The sequence below is a fragment of the Asterias amurensis genome, chromosome 2 (genome assembly GCF_032118995.1).
Source record: "Asterias amurensis chromosome 2, ASM3211899v1".
In the NCBI taxonomy this organism is placed as follows: domain Eukaryota; kingdom Metazoa; phylum Echinodermata; class Asteroidea; order Forcipulatida; family Asteriidae; genus Asterias; species Asterias amurensis.
In genome coordinates, this window is record NC_092649.1 from 11,058,371 (window position 1) to 11,077,731 (window position 19,361).

The 19,361-nt window shown below is 37.8% G+C and overlaps 1 protein-coding gene across 2 annotated transcripts in view; it reads left to right on the top strand.

Moving 5' to 3' along the window:
- The first annotated feature begins 4,764 nt into the window (after positions 1–4,764).
- The window catches only part of LOC139954157 (uncharacterized), a 51,414-nt gene continuing 36,817 nt past the window's right edge, over positions 4,765–19,361 (top strand). Inside the window, exon 1 of one of the 2 annotated variants that reach the window (XM_071953850.1) lies at positions 4,765–4,848. The gene's annotated coding sequence lies outside the window, so the exon portion shown is untranslated. Of the gene's footprint in view, positions 4,849–5,704; positions 5,796–19,361 lie in introns of those variants that run through there. The other variant, XM_071953852.1, reaches the window with a different exon arrangement.

Below are 19,361 nucleotides of genomic sequence, written 5' to 3' on the forward strand. Positions count from 1 at the left end.
CTCACAATGTTTTACACTATCAACAGCTCTCAATTGCTTGTAACCAAGTAGGTTTTATGCTAATCATTATTTGGAGTAATTACCAGCAGTGTCCATTGCCTTTCAAAGAGTTTTTTTTTTACCATTGACGGTTTTTTCTATAGACTTTTCTCATAACAAAATGTTAATGAATGCATTTTTAAGCATCATGAACCTTCTAAATAATTATCAGGTTTTCTATTATAAGTTGAAAAACTTTCTGGTAAAAGAAGGATGTTCAATTTGCATCGGGATGACGAATATTTATTTTAGTTTTAACAATTTAAAAAAATGTTTGTTGTTTTTAATATTACAATTTTAATTAGCAACATGGGGTTTGTTTTAATTGTCATTATTTTAAACTTCATTCTGTCTTCAGTTAATGACATTTTATTTCTGTTATTTTATTGTATATGATGCATAGTTTGGATCTATTTTTATTTTTTATAATATTTTATTTTTTATTTTCATTTTGTTTTTTTAAATTTTTTAGGGGTGGGGGGGGGGGTGTCGGTATTCTCTCAAATCAGTTCACTTTAGTATCATTGTATTGATTTGCTATTTCTGGCATGTTGATCACTAAACCTATGATAACCCCACATATCTAAATTATATACGAACCTACCAACAGTCGAGTCTGCATTTTGACAAAAAAACTATTAAAAAAGAGGCATTAATAATAGTATTTATTGTTAACAACGAATGCCAGTAGTCTTGTAACTTCATAAGTTTGCAATTATTACAGCAACCTAATCTACTGTTTTATAATTGTTCTTTTTTTATATTGTGGTATTGGATGCCATACAATGAACTACATTGTTATCGTTTTACTGCTGTAATTTGACATTATAGTATTCATCATGGAATATTGCATATTGTGTGATAAATGGAATACTCATAATAAAGATTTTGATTACATGTATTATAAGTATCATTTGTTTCTGAATGTAAATGGTTCATTTTTTTTTTTTTTTTTAAACGCCACCCTATTATGGACCTGGTTTGTAGGGTCGTGCTATTGCTATTCCTAAGTCGGTCCAAGTTCAACAAAGAAACACTTTGTGGGCTCTATTCAGTGTTGTGTAAAAGGTCATTAAATGGCCTCTGTGCAGCCCACAACTCTCATACACTCTGTGGACATGCTTTTGTCCCGTGCACTTAAAGGCAGTGGACACTTGGTAATTACTCAAAATAATTATTGGCATAAAACCTTACTTGGTGACGAGTAATGGGGAGAGGTTGATGGTATAAAACATTGTGAGAAACGGCTCACTCTGAAGTGCCATAGTTTTAGAGAAAGACATAATTTTCCACGAATTTGATTTCGAGACCTCAGATTTAGAACTTGAGGTCTTGAAATCAACCATCTAAACGCACACAACTTCGTGTGACAAGGGTGTTTTTTCTTTCATTATTATCTCGCAAGTTCGATGACCGATTGAGCTCAAATTTTCACAGGTTTGTTATTTGATGCTTATGTTAAGATACACCAACAGTGAAGGCTAGTCTTTGACAATTACCAATAGTGTCCACCGCCTTTAACAAAAACTACAACAATTCTTCTACAAAGGTGAAAACACTGTGTAGACTTGTGTAGGTCGACTGATTGTTTCAAAAACCCTACTTTGTTTGCTCTAAACTCACAAGAACGTTGTGAAACGTTCTTAAGCCTTTATTTTGAACGATTCAGAATGAATAGTTATTATACGATGGAAGTGGAGTGAGCACGGTGTCCCCTCTACAGTCGTGCCAAACGTTCACAAAATATGATATAGAAGCTTTTATTATGAATAACTCGGAGAGTTATTATAATATACTTTTGAGTATAATTAAAGTAATTTAACTACTACAATTGTCTGTACTTTATTATTATACTTTTGAGTATAATTAAAGTAATTTAACTACTACAATATTGTCTGTACCAGCAACATCACTAACACACAATTAATTAGACAGGGAAGACAGATAGTAATAAAAATTGATATCAAATTAAAATTTATTAACTTGACCTTAACGTGGTATTTTTAACACTTGGACAACATTGTATTTCAAAATGACATTTTCAAATTCGCGTTGCCTCGAAATTTAACAAGGAGTAAAACTCCGGGAGGGAGTACATCGCACAAACTATCGTAGACATTACACAAACACTACAAGAAATTCCCTGTCCGTGTGTCCTAAAAATAGACCAAAAGTACATTCTGACTCCCTGGCTTTGTGTATTTAGGTTGACCAAAATAGACTGCCATGCTGGTTGCTCCCCCCTCCCCCTCCAATCTATCATTGATATCTCATGTGGTTCCTTTCAGCAACATCATGAATTATTGCCAATGACGGTATACATGGATGCCGACCTCGCAGCTGTTATTATATTTTAGATATATTGCGGCTGGATATAGCTCAAGCGGTAGGGGGTTCGAGTCATGAATGTTGGACTTGGGGATGAGGTCGTCTTAAAAGGCAATACTTTTAATTTACTAAAAACAAATGTAAGCGTAACAACTTACTTGGTAACGAGCAACGGAGAGCTGTTGGTGGTATAAAACATTGTGAGAAACGGCTCTCTCTGAAGTAACGTAGTTCTGAGATAGAGGCCATTTCTCACTCAAATAGTAAACGACTTCAGCTGAAGCCTTTTGTATTGTATCTGAAAACACACAAAGTATTGCAACAGGGTGACTGTGTTTACTTTCATTGTTCTCTTCCAAATTCGATGACCCCCCAAAATAATTTATTTCAAATTTTCACAGACGTTTTAATTTATGCATATTTTGGGATACACCTAGTGAGAATACCGGTCTTTGACAAATACCAAACGTGTCCAGTGGCTTTAAACCCTTTTCACTTTGTTCTTACTGTGGACGGTGTAGATGTGAAAACTGAAGACGGGATGCAATGTGAAGAATTTCTTGTGTAATTTAAGGATTGCCGTGTGGGAGTGATTTTAACCTCTAGTTGTCATCTTTAAGTTGATGCCAAACATCTGGAGTTGATCAACATCTGGGTATGGGTTGGGTGGAGCCTTAAGATGAGATGGTGGATTTTATTGAATGTTTATGTCGCCATGGCAACCATTGACAACTCAATAAAACAATCAGTAAACAAAAGATAAATTAATTAAAAACAATGATCAATTAGCTAATGTTCGTCTCAGAACACAGTCCACGCTCTTTAGTTTCAAAGCTCTCGCAATATCGCTTTTATTTCAAATGAGAAACGGACTGTAAAAAAATCGCATCGTCCGAGTTTGGCAAATTAAAGGAACACGTTGCCTTGGATCGGACGAGTTGGTCAAAACAAAAGCGTTTGTAACCGTTTTTTATATAATGCATATGGTTGGAAAGATGTTTTAAAAGTAGAATACAATGATCCACACAAGTTTGCCTCGAAATTGCATGGTTTTCCTTCTACTGTGCGAACCAACACGGTCGGCCATTTATGGGAGTAAAAATTTTGACCCCCATAAATGGCCGACGTAAAAGGAAAACCACGCAATTTTGAGGCATGTTTGTGTGGATCATTGTATTCTACTTTTACAACATCTTTCTACCCATATGCATTTTATAAAAAACGGTTACAAACGCTTTTCAAAAACCAACTCGACCGATCCAAGACAATGTGTTCCTTTAATGAGTAACAGTCGGTACATTACCGGGTAATACATATATATAACTGTTTTGGACGCGTACGGCACCATATCTCAAGAAATACACAGACGATTTCAAAACTTTTTTCAGTAATAGACTCCTTAGGCCTACATCAAAATGTTTTATAACTGTGTAGGTATCTCATTGCGACTGAAGTTCCGGTTCGGGTAAAATCATTGAACCAGTATTCGATTTGAGCGGATGACGTCAAGATGTGCGCAAGTAAAAACTGCCGTTATTGTTGATTGGGGTAGAGTGGGGGTGACTGTGTCGGCTCTTTCAAACAGCTTTTAAAAACATGGCAGCATTCCGTCGTTATTGCAGAATGGTGACACGATTTGCCTAATAATTAACTATCTAGTTTGTTTTCGTACTAATACAAACTATCACATGTGCGGGTTTATGTCCGCTAGCCACCAATACACCCCGTCCCATCACTGAGTACTCTTTTAAGCGAAGTCTTAACCGAAGCGAAGTCCTTTTTTTTTTAGCCGTCATCGTTCCCTGAAGTGGGCAATGAATGGCATTAAGATTTAGTGTAATTCTCTTCAAGTATACACGAAACTAATGTTTTCACGTTTAACCATTTAATTTCCAAACTACTAGACGGTAAATTATTATAGTACTGATGCGTTGATTCGAAATTGAACATTCACGCAGATTGATCGAGTAGATTATTATTGCTTTCCTGTAAAGTGAAGTCAAAGTTCACATTTTTCTCTCTTCAAAGGGGATGACAAAAGCCCTGCAGAAGTTTTTGTTGCCATGGTGCAGTCTCAATTCGTGCGTAACCTCATATCAGGTGAATAAATACTCAGGCGGTACCAGCATTATGTACATACATAGAAACAGGGGACACTCGCACAAAAAAAGCTTATGTTTGTTGTACATGTTCATCTTGTACTACCGCTGGGCATGGACAAGTCAGTCGTCAAGGTACGATGATGTCACCTGCTTCACTGTACCTGAGGGGCAGCGTTCACTCCAAATCGCCCCAACTATATACACACTCTTGTCAATTTAGAATCTGCAACTGAAAGCAGCTAATAACAGCGCTCGTGTGATTTTGCAGTTGAACTGCGTAAGCAGAATGTAAATGTGTCATGCACGGTTGACTGTCCAAGCGGGGATGTTCGTTTAGATCACATGGACTCACGATGAGCAAGTGTAGCTCGCGAAAAAGGTAAGAGTTTGGAAAAACACCTCAATTAAACCAGAAAGTCACATTGTTTACAAAAAGGAGCGAACTTGTGCATTCCAGGACAGAGTCCTGTCAAGCAAGATTTATATACCACAACAATAATGAGAAATTTGTATTTTGTGTCAAAGGTACCGCGCGTAAAGAGAAATCAAGCATTTAAATAAACTAGAAATTTAGAGTTTGTTTTTAAAACAAACTCTAGGTGTTCGGTTTCCGGGAGTAAAAACCTGGTGTAAAAAAATATTCCACCTTGCTTTGTTCTCAAGATTTGTACTCAAGTTTCACCTCAGTCGAACATTGGTTTGGCATACACACAGCTTTGAAAAGTGCACCTTTAAAGCAATACCACCTGACACATGATGACCTCATCAAGCTAAGACTGCACGGATACGTTGCTATTATGAAGGAGCTTATGTATACCAATTTTGAAACAATTGTCACAAACTCTGACACAAACACATGTATTTTTAGATGTAAAAAGAAATCAAGCCTTTAAATAAATAAATAACGGTGAATAAGATAGAGATGTGCGCCCCTTGATTTTTTATCAAGAATCAATATCGATCGGTGAAGTTTCCATAAATAATGCAAGGTTTTATGTTTTTTTCTCATTGAGCTGGGTACAAACGCCTGTAGAATAGAGTAATAATTCTATAATTATGCCTGTAGGAAAATGTGTCTCTCCCTCTGTATTTTGTAGTCTTGATTCGGGACCCTGTTTTTGTGATACAGATATCTCTTCTCCAGTAATTCGTTAGGCGGACAGTAATTCGTGTGGCGGCTACTACGTCAACAAAATGAGCGTCGCTAATCAAGACTATTCTCTATTGGAAACGTTGAAGCAACAAATTACATTTTGAAAATTATCTCAAGTAGTCAAATTATCTCAAGTAGCACATTAACACATTCGGTAATTGTCAAAGGCCAAGGTAATTGACGCAAGTGCAGATAGGCCTACTGCAGTAAGACCACTTATGTAACCTATAGTATTTTAAACAGTAACAGTATTTTCATAGGGTTTGGTCTCGCGAGCGCAAGACTAAAACTAATTGTTTTACTTTTATTATAGCATAGGCCAACCTAGCAAAAATATTTCAAGTGAATGTTTCCTCCGTGAAAAACACCATAATGTAGCTACAAGATCTTTAACGTTACTTTCTAGGTTCTGCCCCAGAAAAATATCAGTTAATTGTACTAACACAATTTCAATGACATTGTTCTATTTATAGAAGCGGTTATTGAAAGTAAAAATTTGGTCGCTAGTTCCTGGTCAAAACATGGCAACTTGGAAGCAACGGAAGAATGGTCGCGCTATTTTGATGAAATGGAAGTTTCATCATCTTGTTTATCGTGAAAGCTCATAAACACTGAGTTGGGTCGGACTATTTTGCCCGTAGGTCTAAACCATCATTTTCTCTTCCCTATAATTCAACTCCTTGTCGAAATGTTTCATCCGTAGACTTTCTAAAGATCAAGGCTGAAGTATGTTGCATTCACCTTGAATTCCATTCTCCATCGTTCATTAATCTCAACTCGTACGATCTCTTTCGTTGCTTTCCGGATATTGCTAGCGGGCCGTCATTCCAACCAAATTCCCTCTGACAATGCCTTTGGGAAGGCTGCTCCGTTCACTTGCACAGGATTTCTTTCTTAGAATTAAACAAATAAACGGCACTTCTAAATTTCTTAATTAAAAAGAGAGCGTCTATATTCTGTATCTTGGCACGGTCAGGATACAGTGTTTGGTGTGTTGATCGTCTTGGGCACAATGACGTTTGGTTTCTGTGCTGCACAGAGAAAAGAAAGTATCAGAGATAACAGAGAAGATTAAGAAGATACATTGAACATCGTGAAAACAAAATGCGTTCCTCATTTTTGTTTAAATTGAGTGTTAAAAGAGCAAACGGCTTGATAAGAAACCTGCAACAGTCCGCGCATAATTTAGATTTTTTTTTTTAAGTTGACAGAGTCGACATTAAAATGGTTTAGGGATCGTTTCGTTTGGACAAAAATTATGAAGTGGTCGATCCTTCAAATATTAATACAAAGGGTCACGGAGGCCAACCATGCGATCAACCTCTAACCTCGACCCCTTTGGGGAAAATAATATTTCTTTCCCACAATCGATCACTTTGTTTATGAGTGGATTAAGCGTGAGCTGGGGATGAAAATTTGATTGTTTTTAGTTGTGCACTAGCACGCAACGATGTACGTTCACTGGTCAAAATGTTTGACTAATGCACCCGAGTATTGGTGGATCGAAACACAAAATTAAATCAAACCAAAAATATTATAGATAATACAAATTAAAATTATACAAATTAAAATTGTGTTTGTCTCCTGCAATTTGCCATAAACCCAATTGACGAAGCCCAACTATCATAGTCTTTGATATTAAGCATGATTTTTTTTTTATCATGACGCATAGGCCTATATAAATACAAAATGGAACCCTTATACCCATGATAAAATCAGTTCTGTTACCGGAGTTCTGTTCACCACAATAATCCACAAGCGGATCTTTACAAGAAAACATCTCTCTTCGTCTAGCGTCTTCTTTCCCAATCTTGTATCTCAGTGTTTGTAATCCAATCTCCGGCAACCCGTCTGTCCATGCTCTGTCCATGTTCTCGGGCCCTAAGGATCCCTTTCCCCCATCCATTCTTCTCCTGTTGAGTCGGCCAAGTTTCGAATTTCACGGAGATTCTCAAGAATGAAGATTTCACCTTAAGGTTGAAAACATTATTCACGCAATGTTTTGGCAGTTATTTTACATACGTTAGTCATGACGCCATCAAAGGTGAAAGGTTAAATAATTATAAGGAAAACCGAGCGTAACATCTCCAACAGTCTGCGTTAAGGATGCACCCTTGAATCGCAGTCTGCTGTGCGGCACCTAAATGTAGCCCGAGCCCTAAATGTAGCCTGACCTAAATGTAGCCCCAAACATGTACCTAAATGTAGCCTGACCTTAATGTAGCCCCAAACATGTATCTAAATGTAAGGTACATGTTTGGGGCTACATTTAGGTCAGGCTACATTTAGGTACATGTTTTGGGCTACATTTAGGTCAGGCTACATTTAGGGCTCGGGCTACATTTAGGTGCCGCACACGCGTAACCAGAGGGGCAGACCCTTCCCCCTAAAATCTGCCCCTTCCCCTCCCCCATGAAAGAACAACACCAACGAATGGTTTGATCAGGCGCCACCAAAAGATTTCTTTCTCTGCTTGCAATTGCCACCCCAAAAAGAAAATAGTTTCGCCTATACTTTGTGTTGTTGGCAATTTGAGATAGATTTATGAATTGTTAAGATATCTGGATGATTGTAAAGAACATTTTGTTTCCTTAAACAAACAACGTATTCCCAGTTTGCATTACCGCAAAGTAGCCATCTTATTCAACAAAGCCAAAGTGAAGATTAGTTTTTTCCCCAATTTGTTATTTTGTCAGGAGCTTTGAGTTACTGCAAATACGCACAAACAGGGAATGACTGAACAAAGATTGAAACATCACTCTAAAGGTCTACAACCGCAGTCTTAAGGGACATCGGTTCTCGATGATGGGGCAGAATATAGACAGCTTTGTGGCAAATCACAATCCATCTAGTCGCTTGGGAACACACAGTCCAATCTATTTTGTAGCTCTTAGACGAAAAACACTGAATCTGCAAAGATTATACACGACGGCGGGGAATGTGTATAGCGATGGAAGGATAAACGTAAATCTCTGTAAAAGAAAATTCAGCACAATGAAGAAAACATGAGGATGGCTGATGACGTCTTTGGACAGTGCTCAACTCTGAAGACAAATAAACACGAGGATCTAAACTCAATCTTGTAGTGTCTATACAAAGACTTTGCGTCATTATTTATGGGGATATATTGACCCAAACTACGGTTGAAATTTATTGTTGTTTTCATGTCGACATATTGACGTAACTTTGCCCCAAATTGAATTGCTTTTTCTTCTTCATACGGCAGCGGCAAAGGAATTTTGCACACCACCCTTTTATGTTTTGTTAATAGCTATCGTATATTTTGAGATACATGTTCCTTGCCGAGCCCCTATTTTTTAAAGATCGTTTCTCTACTATTTGAAAAGGTTTATTAATTTGTTCATGAATGAAGATTGACAATCAGCATAATTGCCAACGATTATTGTTATAACTTAGAAACAAAACAGTTAAACAACTATTTGTAATAACTTGGTTTCAACGATCTGTACATGGCGAAATGATAGTCAAAGAAAGATGACTCAAAGTAATTTCATTGGCTATTCGTCTCACATGCCATCCCTGTTCATGAATGCAGCGAGAGGAATTTTAGAACTGATGACGAAGTAATTTTACTGTAATCCAAAATGATTGCCAGAAACTCAACATTAACCTCATTATCAAGCAACCTGAAACTTCGAAATTAGAACACGCGTGTATCCAGACCTCAAACTTGACACGTCTTCGCTTGATCTGAGATGACAGTGAAGAAGTGTCTAACTTAACGCCTTATAAGTGGCATTTCACGGCCTGCTGGCTTTCTAGTCTAAAAACTGAAACAAAACCTTGGCTGTATTTGTGTGTGCTTTTCTAGCCTGAAAATGTGCTGCACTGTTTACAGTTAAAGGTGGAGTTGTATGTTGGTAAATAGTCACTGAAAATTGATGTTTATAAAAAAAAACTTACTTATCGAGAAGCACTCTGCATCTGAGAACGAGAACGCGAACGTGTTGCACCAATTAGTCTGGTTCCCTGACCAAAGATTCCTTGACGTCTCTTGTTAAAAATCTTAGGTCAGGTATCACCCACGGTTTAAAATAGAGCATGACGCAACTTGTCAGGGTCGGGGGTCATCTCCAGGGAAACCATGTCTGCACGTACTACTAGTTGCGATAACGTAACCCTCCTCCCAATGGCCGCCAGCCTGGAGGGTTACGAGATTATTTTGATCGTCAATTAATTACAATCTGGTTCAACACGTATAATTTCGACAGCTAGTCACCAGATTTTGCCCCATTTTTACCACTTTTAAAAATCATGAAACTTAATCCTCAATCAATGTCTAATGAACACTCAGTCAAGTAAAAACACCTTTGAAAAAATATTTTTGAAAAAAAAAGGAAAACAACTTACCAGATCCCGGAACGATTTCCTAGGTTTATATATTTTGAACTTGTCGCATCGCTTTGCAAACGCTTTATTTAGGCACAACGCCTGCATTGGCAATAACTGGCATAAAAACTCCTGGATCTACGGCCGACAGGACTGACATTACGAGTCCGTACCGAACAACAACGATACTGTCCGAATGTTGACGACAACACGTTCGGAACATTTCGGATAACTTCGAAAGAGGAGGAATTCCGCTTGTTTGGTCACGTGATTTTGGGTGATACCGGACCCTAAATTCAACAGAGCCTAGTCGGAGATTTTTGGGTCTGGGAACCAGACTATGCACCAATTAGACTATACGCGCACGCGCACGAAAGAATCAAGAAACTGTCGAAATAGGCGTCTTAGTCATAAGAATGCAACACACGGACGTCGTACAAATGTACATACAGAGCTCAAGCACGTCGGAAACGGATAAGTTTTACAGAGTTTCTTAATTTAATACGCCTTTTAACCAAAGGCATTTATGAAATCAATGGGAATAACGAGTAGTAACTTGTTCTTTCACGGCCGTTTAAAACCTTGCAGGGTCGTTGCAGTGTAATATAAATAAGGCTCTCGCCTTCGGCTCGGGCCTTTATCATCTTGCAGTGTCTATACAAAGACTTTGCGTCATTATTTATGGGGATATATTGACCCAAACTACGGTTGAAATTTATTGTTGTTTTCATGTCAACATATTGACGTAACTTTGCCCCAAATTGAAATGCTTGTTCTTCTTCATATCGCAGCGGCAAAGGAATTTTGCACACCACCCTTTTATGTTTTGTTAATAGCTATCGTATATTTTGAGAGGATGATGTTCCTTGCCCCGAGCCCCTGTTTTTTAAAGATCGTTTCTCTACTATTTGAAAAGGTTTATTAATTTGTTCATGAATGAAGATTGACAATCAGCATAATTGCCAACGATTATTGTTATAACTTAGAAACAAAACAGTTAAACAACTATTTGTAACAACTTGGTTTCAACGATATGTACATGGCGAAATGATAGTCAAAGAAAGATGACTCAAAGTAATTTCATTGGCTATTCGTCTCACATGCCATCCCTGTTCATGAATGCAGCGAGAGGAATTCTAGAACTGATGACGAAGTAATTTCACTGTAATCCAAAATGATTGCCAGAAACTCAACATTAACCTCATTATCAAGTAACCTGAAACTTCGAAATTAGAACACGCGTGTATCCAGACCTCAAACTTGACACGTCTTCGCTTGATCTGAGATGACAGTGAAGAAGTGTCTAATTCAACGCCTTGCAAATGGCATTTCACGGCCTGCTGGCTTTCTAGTCAACAGAATTACTGAAACAAAACCTTGGCTTTCTTGTTGTTTGCTTTTCTAGTCTGAAAATGTATTTTACTGTTTACAGTTAAAGGTGGAGTTGTTTGTTGGTAAAAAAGTCTGAAAATTGATGACAATAAAAGAACGTGTTGCAAATTAGATCAAGACTATACGCGCACGCGCACGCGCACGAAAGAATCAAGAAACTGTCGGAAATAGGCGTCTCAGTCGTAAGAATGCAACACACGGACGTCGTACATATGTACATACAGAGTTTTACAGAGTTTCTTAATTTATTGCGCCTTTTAACCAAAAAGGCATTTATGAAATCAATGGGAATAACGAGTAGTAACTCCTTTCACGGCCGTTTAAAACATTGCAGGGTCGTTGCAGTGTGATATAAAGGCCCTCCTTCGACTCGGGCCTTTATCACACGGCAACGGCCCTGCCGGTTGTTAACGGCCGTGACAGATCTAGTCGCTACCCCTTTATTCCCTTTTTATTGTCTGATGACAATCTGGACTAATTATGGATGAGAACTGCTGTTATTATTCATCCTCCCAACTGCTCAATACAAACACCATGTAACACCTGTAACAACAATTTGCTGGAAACCCAGGATGTAGCCAACTTGTTGTAAAATAACACCATGATATCACCCTGGAGGGAGCTTAACCATTGCGAACGTTCACCGTAATGAAATGAAGCGAGGTGTTTTTTTAAGTAACGGGAGTTTGATGCAATACTGCACCTATCAGTGTCACTCAATATCGTATACGCACCTACTATATTGTGTCTTGATTAAAAATAAATAGCAAAATGCCTTAGTTTTAGTTCCTCCCTTCATACCCAAATAAATGTACCAGTGCACTCTTAAAGATTCCGGTCAGAATTTCCCAAGTGGGGCTTTCCTCCCACATCCAAATCAAACATTTCCTCTCAATATTCATCATGTTATTGGCGCTTATTGTGATGTGACATTGTGTGTATTAATAATATTAAAAATGAAACAAAACCCATTATTGTCATGAAAGACTAGATACTTTGCCATAGAAATTGGACACTTTCAAGTGTCAAATTTCTTAAAAGAAGGTAAACGAACACACTCAAAAAGCAAGCCTTCCCGTCTTGTTGGTTGAACCAGTAGTAAAATCAAAATGATCTCAACATTTTATGATTTCAACTGCTTTTTGCATGAACTTTGCATAATTTTAAATAATATCATCTGTGTACAGCTCCCGTGGTTCTTTCTTCGACTTCTGTCCCCCGTAACCAGTTTATTGCGTGTGTTTTTGTAAGGTCCATGAACCATATAACTTTCGGGGGGATCAAGGAAAACAAGTATTGGGGGAAAAGGCGAGAGAGGAAATTGAGGTGGTAAAGAATCAACATTTCATGTTGCATTTATAAAGAGAAAGTGACAAGAGAAGAGATGCTGTAGTCCGTTTAAAACAAGGAATGTTTACGTTTCGAAGTATCCAACATGTTGTGTATGTGCACAAATTTTATGAACTGTACATTTCGGCTTTTAGCCGCTTATAAACCATGAATAATGTTAAAGGCACTGGACACTCAAAATAATTGTTAGCATAAAAACTTACTTAGAGCTGTTGATAGTATATAAAACATTGTGAGAAACGGCTCCCTCTGAAGTAAAGTTGTATTTGAGAAAGAGGTTTCTTGAAATATTAAAATACTTCAGGCCTGACGCTTTTTAAGGCAATCTGAAAGCACACAAAGTTGTGTTTTCTTCAACTTCGATGACCATTTAATGGTGTGTTTTCTTCAACTTCGATGACCAATTGAGTCCAAATTTTCACAGGTTTGTTATTTTATGCATTTGGGATACACCAAGTGAGAATACCGGTCTTTGACAATTTACCAGACGGGTCCATGTACCTTTAAAAAGACTCCCTGACAATTGATGTTTTCAAAGTACCAAGTCATGCCCTTTCGTCTTAGCATTCACAATATCCGTTTGAGCACAAAAACAAAAAACAACAGTAAAATGAAGATGAAACTTATATCTCTCGAGAAGGGCTGTTGTTGATTGGAAAAAAATTACGAGAGCTTCTACACTCCTCTCGCGAGTACGGTTTTGATTTATTGCAAGACTGTGGATGGCTTGATGTAATGCAAGGGCATTGAACCCGCCAGATAGAGCACTTCAGGCGTCCAGCATGTAGGTTGATGAATGTCTTCGGTAAATCACTCAGCGTAAGATCGTCATATTGTGACCAGTGATTTCTTTTCGTTTACATTGTAAGAGTTTTGTTTCAATGCAATTCAATTCTAACAGTCATTAATTTCCATTCTCGTGAGAGAAACATCAGCAGCCAAGAAAGATATATAAGCAAACCCACAAAATATAATGTTACACGTACTTAAAAAGGAAGCAAGTAAAAAAAAACGAAATGAGTTCGGCATATTTGAGAGATTGTTCGAGACAAATAAACCAAAGATACAGTAGATGGGACAAATTAAATTGAATTATGTTATTGAGATCGTTTAGTCACAGCGTGAAGATTAATTACTTCAGCTTCAAAAGTACGATTGCATTCTGCATGGCTTCCGTTTGATTCACATGAAGCAAATGTCTTGTGTTTTATTTCGTCGAGGGCGAGTGTCGGATGTAAACATAAAAGAAAAATGCTTAAAGGCAGTGGACACTATTGGCAATTACTCAAAAATAACTATTAGCATGAAACCTTACTTGGTGACGTGTAATGGGGATAGGTTGATGGTATAAAACATTGTGAGAAACGGCTCCCTCTGAAGTGCCATATAGTTTTCGAGAAAGAAGTAATTTTCAACGAATTTGATTTCGAGACCTCAGATTTAGAACTTGAGGTCTCGAAATCAACCATCTAAACGCACACAACTTAGTGTGACAAGGGTGTTTTTTTTCTTTCATTATTATCTCGCAACTTCGATGACCAATTGAGCTCAAATTTTTACAGGTTTGTTATTTTATGCATATGTTAAGATACACCAACTATGAAGGCTAGTCTTTGACAATTACCAATAGTGTCCACTGCCTTTAAAAGAAAAAGTCAATTTGTTTTCACTGTGCCGCGATAAAGGCCAAGCAAAGGTTGCAATAAACCCGATGATTCCTAATTTGGATTTGAAACTTAACTCTCCAATTACAATCTTTTCTATGTCTGCATGAAGACTAGTATTTTATCACGCTTGCATCACTAGAGGCAACCACGAATGAAAGACTACGTCGCTTCTTTGAAGTATCACGTTCATGTTAAGATGGGCTCATATTTCTCGATAGAAACACACTTCAATAGTTTTGGACACTGTTGGCTGGAAACGAGACTATACGTACGTCATTTGCATTCACAGATTGGCAGCGGGGTCTCTGTACAACAAAATAATAATAAATAGCCACAAATAACGTATTGAAAATAAGTATTGCGGTGGCCAGATTGAAAAGAAAATATAGGTCAATACAACGTGCTAAACTTATTTGAGTTAATACATGAATCGGGAGCTCAAGATATCGTGATATACGATACATCAACTTACACAATAATTCGATATACTTCCCGCAGCGTCGCTAGACTACATACAAGTCAATTTAAAGTGCCTTGACATTTTTCCTTTTTGATCAAAGCTAGGAGAACATTAAAGGCAGTGGACACTATTGGTAATTACTCAAAATAATTATTAGCATAACAACTTTCTTGGTGACGAGTAATTGGGGTAGGTTGATGGTATAAAACAATGTGAGAAAGGGCTCCCTCTGAAGTGCCATAGTTTCGAGAAAGATGTAATTTTCCACGAATTTGATTTCGAGACCTCAAGTTTAGAACTTGAAGTCTCGAAATTAACCATCTAAACGCACACAACTTCGGGTGACAAGGGTGTTTTTTCTTTCATTATTATCTCGCAACTTCGATGACCGATTGAGCTCAAATTTTCACAGGTTAGTTATTTTATGCATATGTTGAGATACACTAACTGTGAAGGCTAGACAATTACCAATAGTGTCCATATTGTTATTCGACAAAAATAGATAACAAATTGCCTTGAGTTAGACAGCTCGAAATAAAACAATCTTTATTTTATTTTTTACAATAACATTTTAAATTAAAAATGACAACAAACGTCATTTGATGTTACTCTTCATCAACAACAATTAATATTGCCTGTATTTTAAAAACCGCCAAAACGTAGAGCTTTAATTTTATATTGACCTCTTTTAGCACCAAACACCCCTCGTTTAGTTTTCACATGATTATGTTTTCATGCCGGCCTATGTGACCGGTGGCTTGTGTTTCTGTCTTAAAAAAAAGTGTAAATCTTTAAACACTTTTATAATTTCAACAAGTCAAAAGTGTAATATTTCCCACTCCTTAGACCACTTAAGCTTTTTGTTGGGGGGGGGGGGGAGGCACACTCCTTAAAATGATGGTCTGTTGAATGTGTAATTTAGTTCCACAAAAAGCGGTGTGGACAGAAATATGTCTCCAGAATTGGCAATAGAAGGCTTACTAGCAACTTGATAACAAGTAAACTTGCAGACTCAAATTCGGTAATTTATTGTTCTGACATTTACAAGGCGTATAAAGTCATACATAACCTAGGGAATCAACCAACTACAAACTGTGACCATTAGCTGCAGTTCTAGCCGGTCTCCGCACTGACTGTGATGAAGGACATTATCAGAGATATCTTGTTGTTTAATCTCTCACAGACTCTTGATCCCAAATTAATTCAGGATCTAAATTTAAGTTACTCGACACTCTCGTAAGTTAAAAGATTTTGTCAGATAGACCGACGCTTTATATTCGCCAGGGTGTTCTTTTTTTACGGATATCTCGTACACTGTGAATTAGGGCAGCACATCTGTTAGGAGTAGGCCTACTCAATAAGTGGACAATGTGATATTGATCTTATCAATTTAAACGAAAGTGCATCTTGATGGATTCAGCTCATGAGTCAAACTCACTTCTTACTGATGACAACTTGCTCACATGGAGAGACCTCCCCTGCAACTCGAACATCAAATGTTGTCACATCTCTTAAAAGGGTTTACGTTGTGACCCCCCCTCCCTCCCCCCGCACACACCCACACACATGTTTGTGGATCCCGCTAATCGAGGACTCCCCTCTGTTCACCCACTGTTTGTGCCTTATTATTTTTTTTTAGCGACGCCCCTATTGGTGTGTACACGAAAGCGAAGCGAGGACGTCCTCGCTCTTTCAAACTCCTGGATCCCTTTTGTCAGAGTCCTCTGTTTCAACGGGTAGACACGCTTACACACACCGCACGATGTTTACCTACTACATGCAATTTATATCCATTGAATGGGACATTCGTTTATTTGGATGGCCAAGTTAAAATTTCTATGTATGCATTTCCTCCTCACCTGTGCAGTGGTTGAGACCGCCCTGGCCCTAGACTTGTCTCAAGTACCAGTCCCAATCCCGTGAGATAGTCCTCATTTTCAATCCCATGGCCGGCATCCTCCAACCTGTTTACTAGTGAGTTGACACGATATATGCTTATGGCACGATATGCGTATGTACCTCTCGACTTGAATCAAGTCTACGCCAGCCCCGTCCTTCATTCCTTACTGCGGAAATATCGATCAGCTCGTTATTGATCCCCTCCCCGAGCCGTATAGGAAAGGTCTCATCCGGGCCAGAATGTACGGATCACTTTTCCCGCGCTTTTGCATTGATTGAAAACGATTCGGTAGCACCTGGCGCAGACGACACTTCAACCAAAGAGGCGGGAAAAGCTGAAGCTGAAGGATTTCTCCTTTTGTTGTAGATTCGACAAGGGCAACGAGTGCAAGCTGCCTGCTTGTGACGTCATGTTAATGTTGCGTTTAGACATTAAAATCCATAATGACAATTTCAGCGGGACATGGATGGAAATGAGGTTTTTTTACTCTTACATTTTATATTATGGATTTTTATCGCAAAATGTTGAACAGAATCGAAATTATCTAGGGACCGTTATCTGTATCATCAGGTAGGCCTACCATACAAGTAAGCCCATTTCAAGTCACCCCACGGCATTTGTATACCGTAAACCACAGCATAATGTCACCCACACACTATCCCCTTATTCTGCAACAGAAGTCGTAACCATAGCACCCCCTTCTTTTTGCATCAGTCCAAACAAGACAATGCTTGTATTATTCAAAGGCAAACGTCACTCAAAGGTATCCCATCTCCAAACTGATAAACCGAGAGCATTTCAGCGAAATCAAATTTGCAATTGATAAATTACTGTTTAAGTGAATGTTATTGGAGGGCAAAAACAGGTATACTGAAACAACACATCACGTTGAATTGAGGGTTGCTTGCAGTTGTAACTGACGCAAGTCACGTATAGACGAGACTGTAAATAGAGCCACTGCAAATGGACACCCTCTCGAGAGAGCGCCAAAAACGTTACATCAAAAAAGGGTAGAATGCTGTTAACTGTTCCCAAACGGATCTGGAGATTACTTCTAAATTGGGTCGACTTTCCAAGCAAGGAAGTAGCAGGGGAGAAAATCGCGCCTCCGTCCATCGGCTTTTTATACACCATGAATGTTTTTATTAATTTGTGTCAATAAAAATATGTGTTACGTCCTGTTTTTCATGTAGGTATTTGATTTTAAGTAAAGACATTTGGTTTGAATTTACTGAGATGGCGTCAAATACAAGTCACGTGGTGAAATGTTGCCAATAATTTGTGTCAGTTTTACGTCCTGCTGCTGTTTTTTATTATATAAAAAAATGTTTTTTTTTTATTGGATTTATTTAAACTTAATCCAAGTAAAGACCTATTAGAATTTAAATTTACTGGAATGGCGTCACTTTCAGGTCACGTGAGGTAATGCTGTCATAATTAAGTTGTGTCAATATGTGTTACGTCCTGTTTTTTGTTGTTTCAGGTATTGAATTTATTCAAACTTAATCCAAGTAAAGACCTGATCTAAATTTACTGGAATGGCGTCACGTATAGTCGTGTCATGTGGTGTAATGTTGACAATAATTTGTGTCAATGTGTCAATGCTACATCCTGCTGCTGTTTTGTTATGCAGCTATTGGATTTATTAAACATTAATCCAAGTAAAGACCCATTTGATCTAAGTTTACTGGGATGGCGTCACATACAAGTCACGTGGTACTTTCCTCTCCACCATTCCGTCTCATGATGCCGTCTCAATTTCCACAAAAGGCGCCAAACGAATGTAACCGGACAAATCGTGTCTCCTCGTGAACCACACATTCAGTGATTCAATCCACGTTTTTACTCCATACGTGGCTTTACTCTAAACAACTTTACACAGCTCAGAAGATTTTCCCCTCAATCTGTTTTATAATTACTTTTTGGTAAAATGTACGTGTACTACTCTATAAATTAAACTTGTGCACAACTAGTTACGTATCAACGTAGAAGGTGAACATTTAGGGCAAAGAGACAAGTCCTCGATGAGCAGTTTCTTTGGAAGATAAACAAACTTGTACATCAGATTAACTTGGTTGGTTTGAATGTACCCGAATCCAAAATTGATATGTTGCACTTTACTAGATGTAATCACATATTTTTTTATTTTTTATTTTTAAATCAATTATTTTGATGTCCAAATCTGATGTCGACAAAATTTGGGAGATACACTTTGATCTGAAGTCTGCTAAGTTGTGATAACCATTTAAATCATAATAAGGATTTAGTCTTGAGCCTTTAAGATATGTACAGTTGAAGCCTACCATTAACTGGTAACCTTTTCGCAATAAGCAAGCCCAGTTGTCTTGAGCAAAGCTATATTAACCAAATCTCAACTACAAAGTTAATTAATTAGTCCCTACCATTGTAGGATATTTCTGTTCATAAGAAGGCCCATGAGTATGTAACAACATCTTAATAGAAACTTAAAGGCACAAAGATATTGAAGGGAAGGGAATCTGGAACATAGGCATTATTTTTTTTATTGGTAGGGGGCCTACATATTCAACAATAATTATGAGAAACGACAAATAGTAAAAGGATTAAAATAGTCAATTCACAATACTAAGCCCCCTCCCCG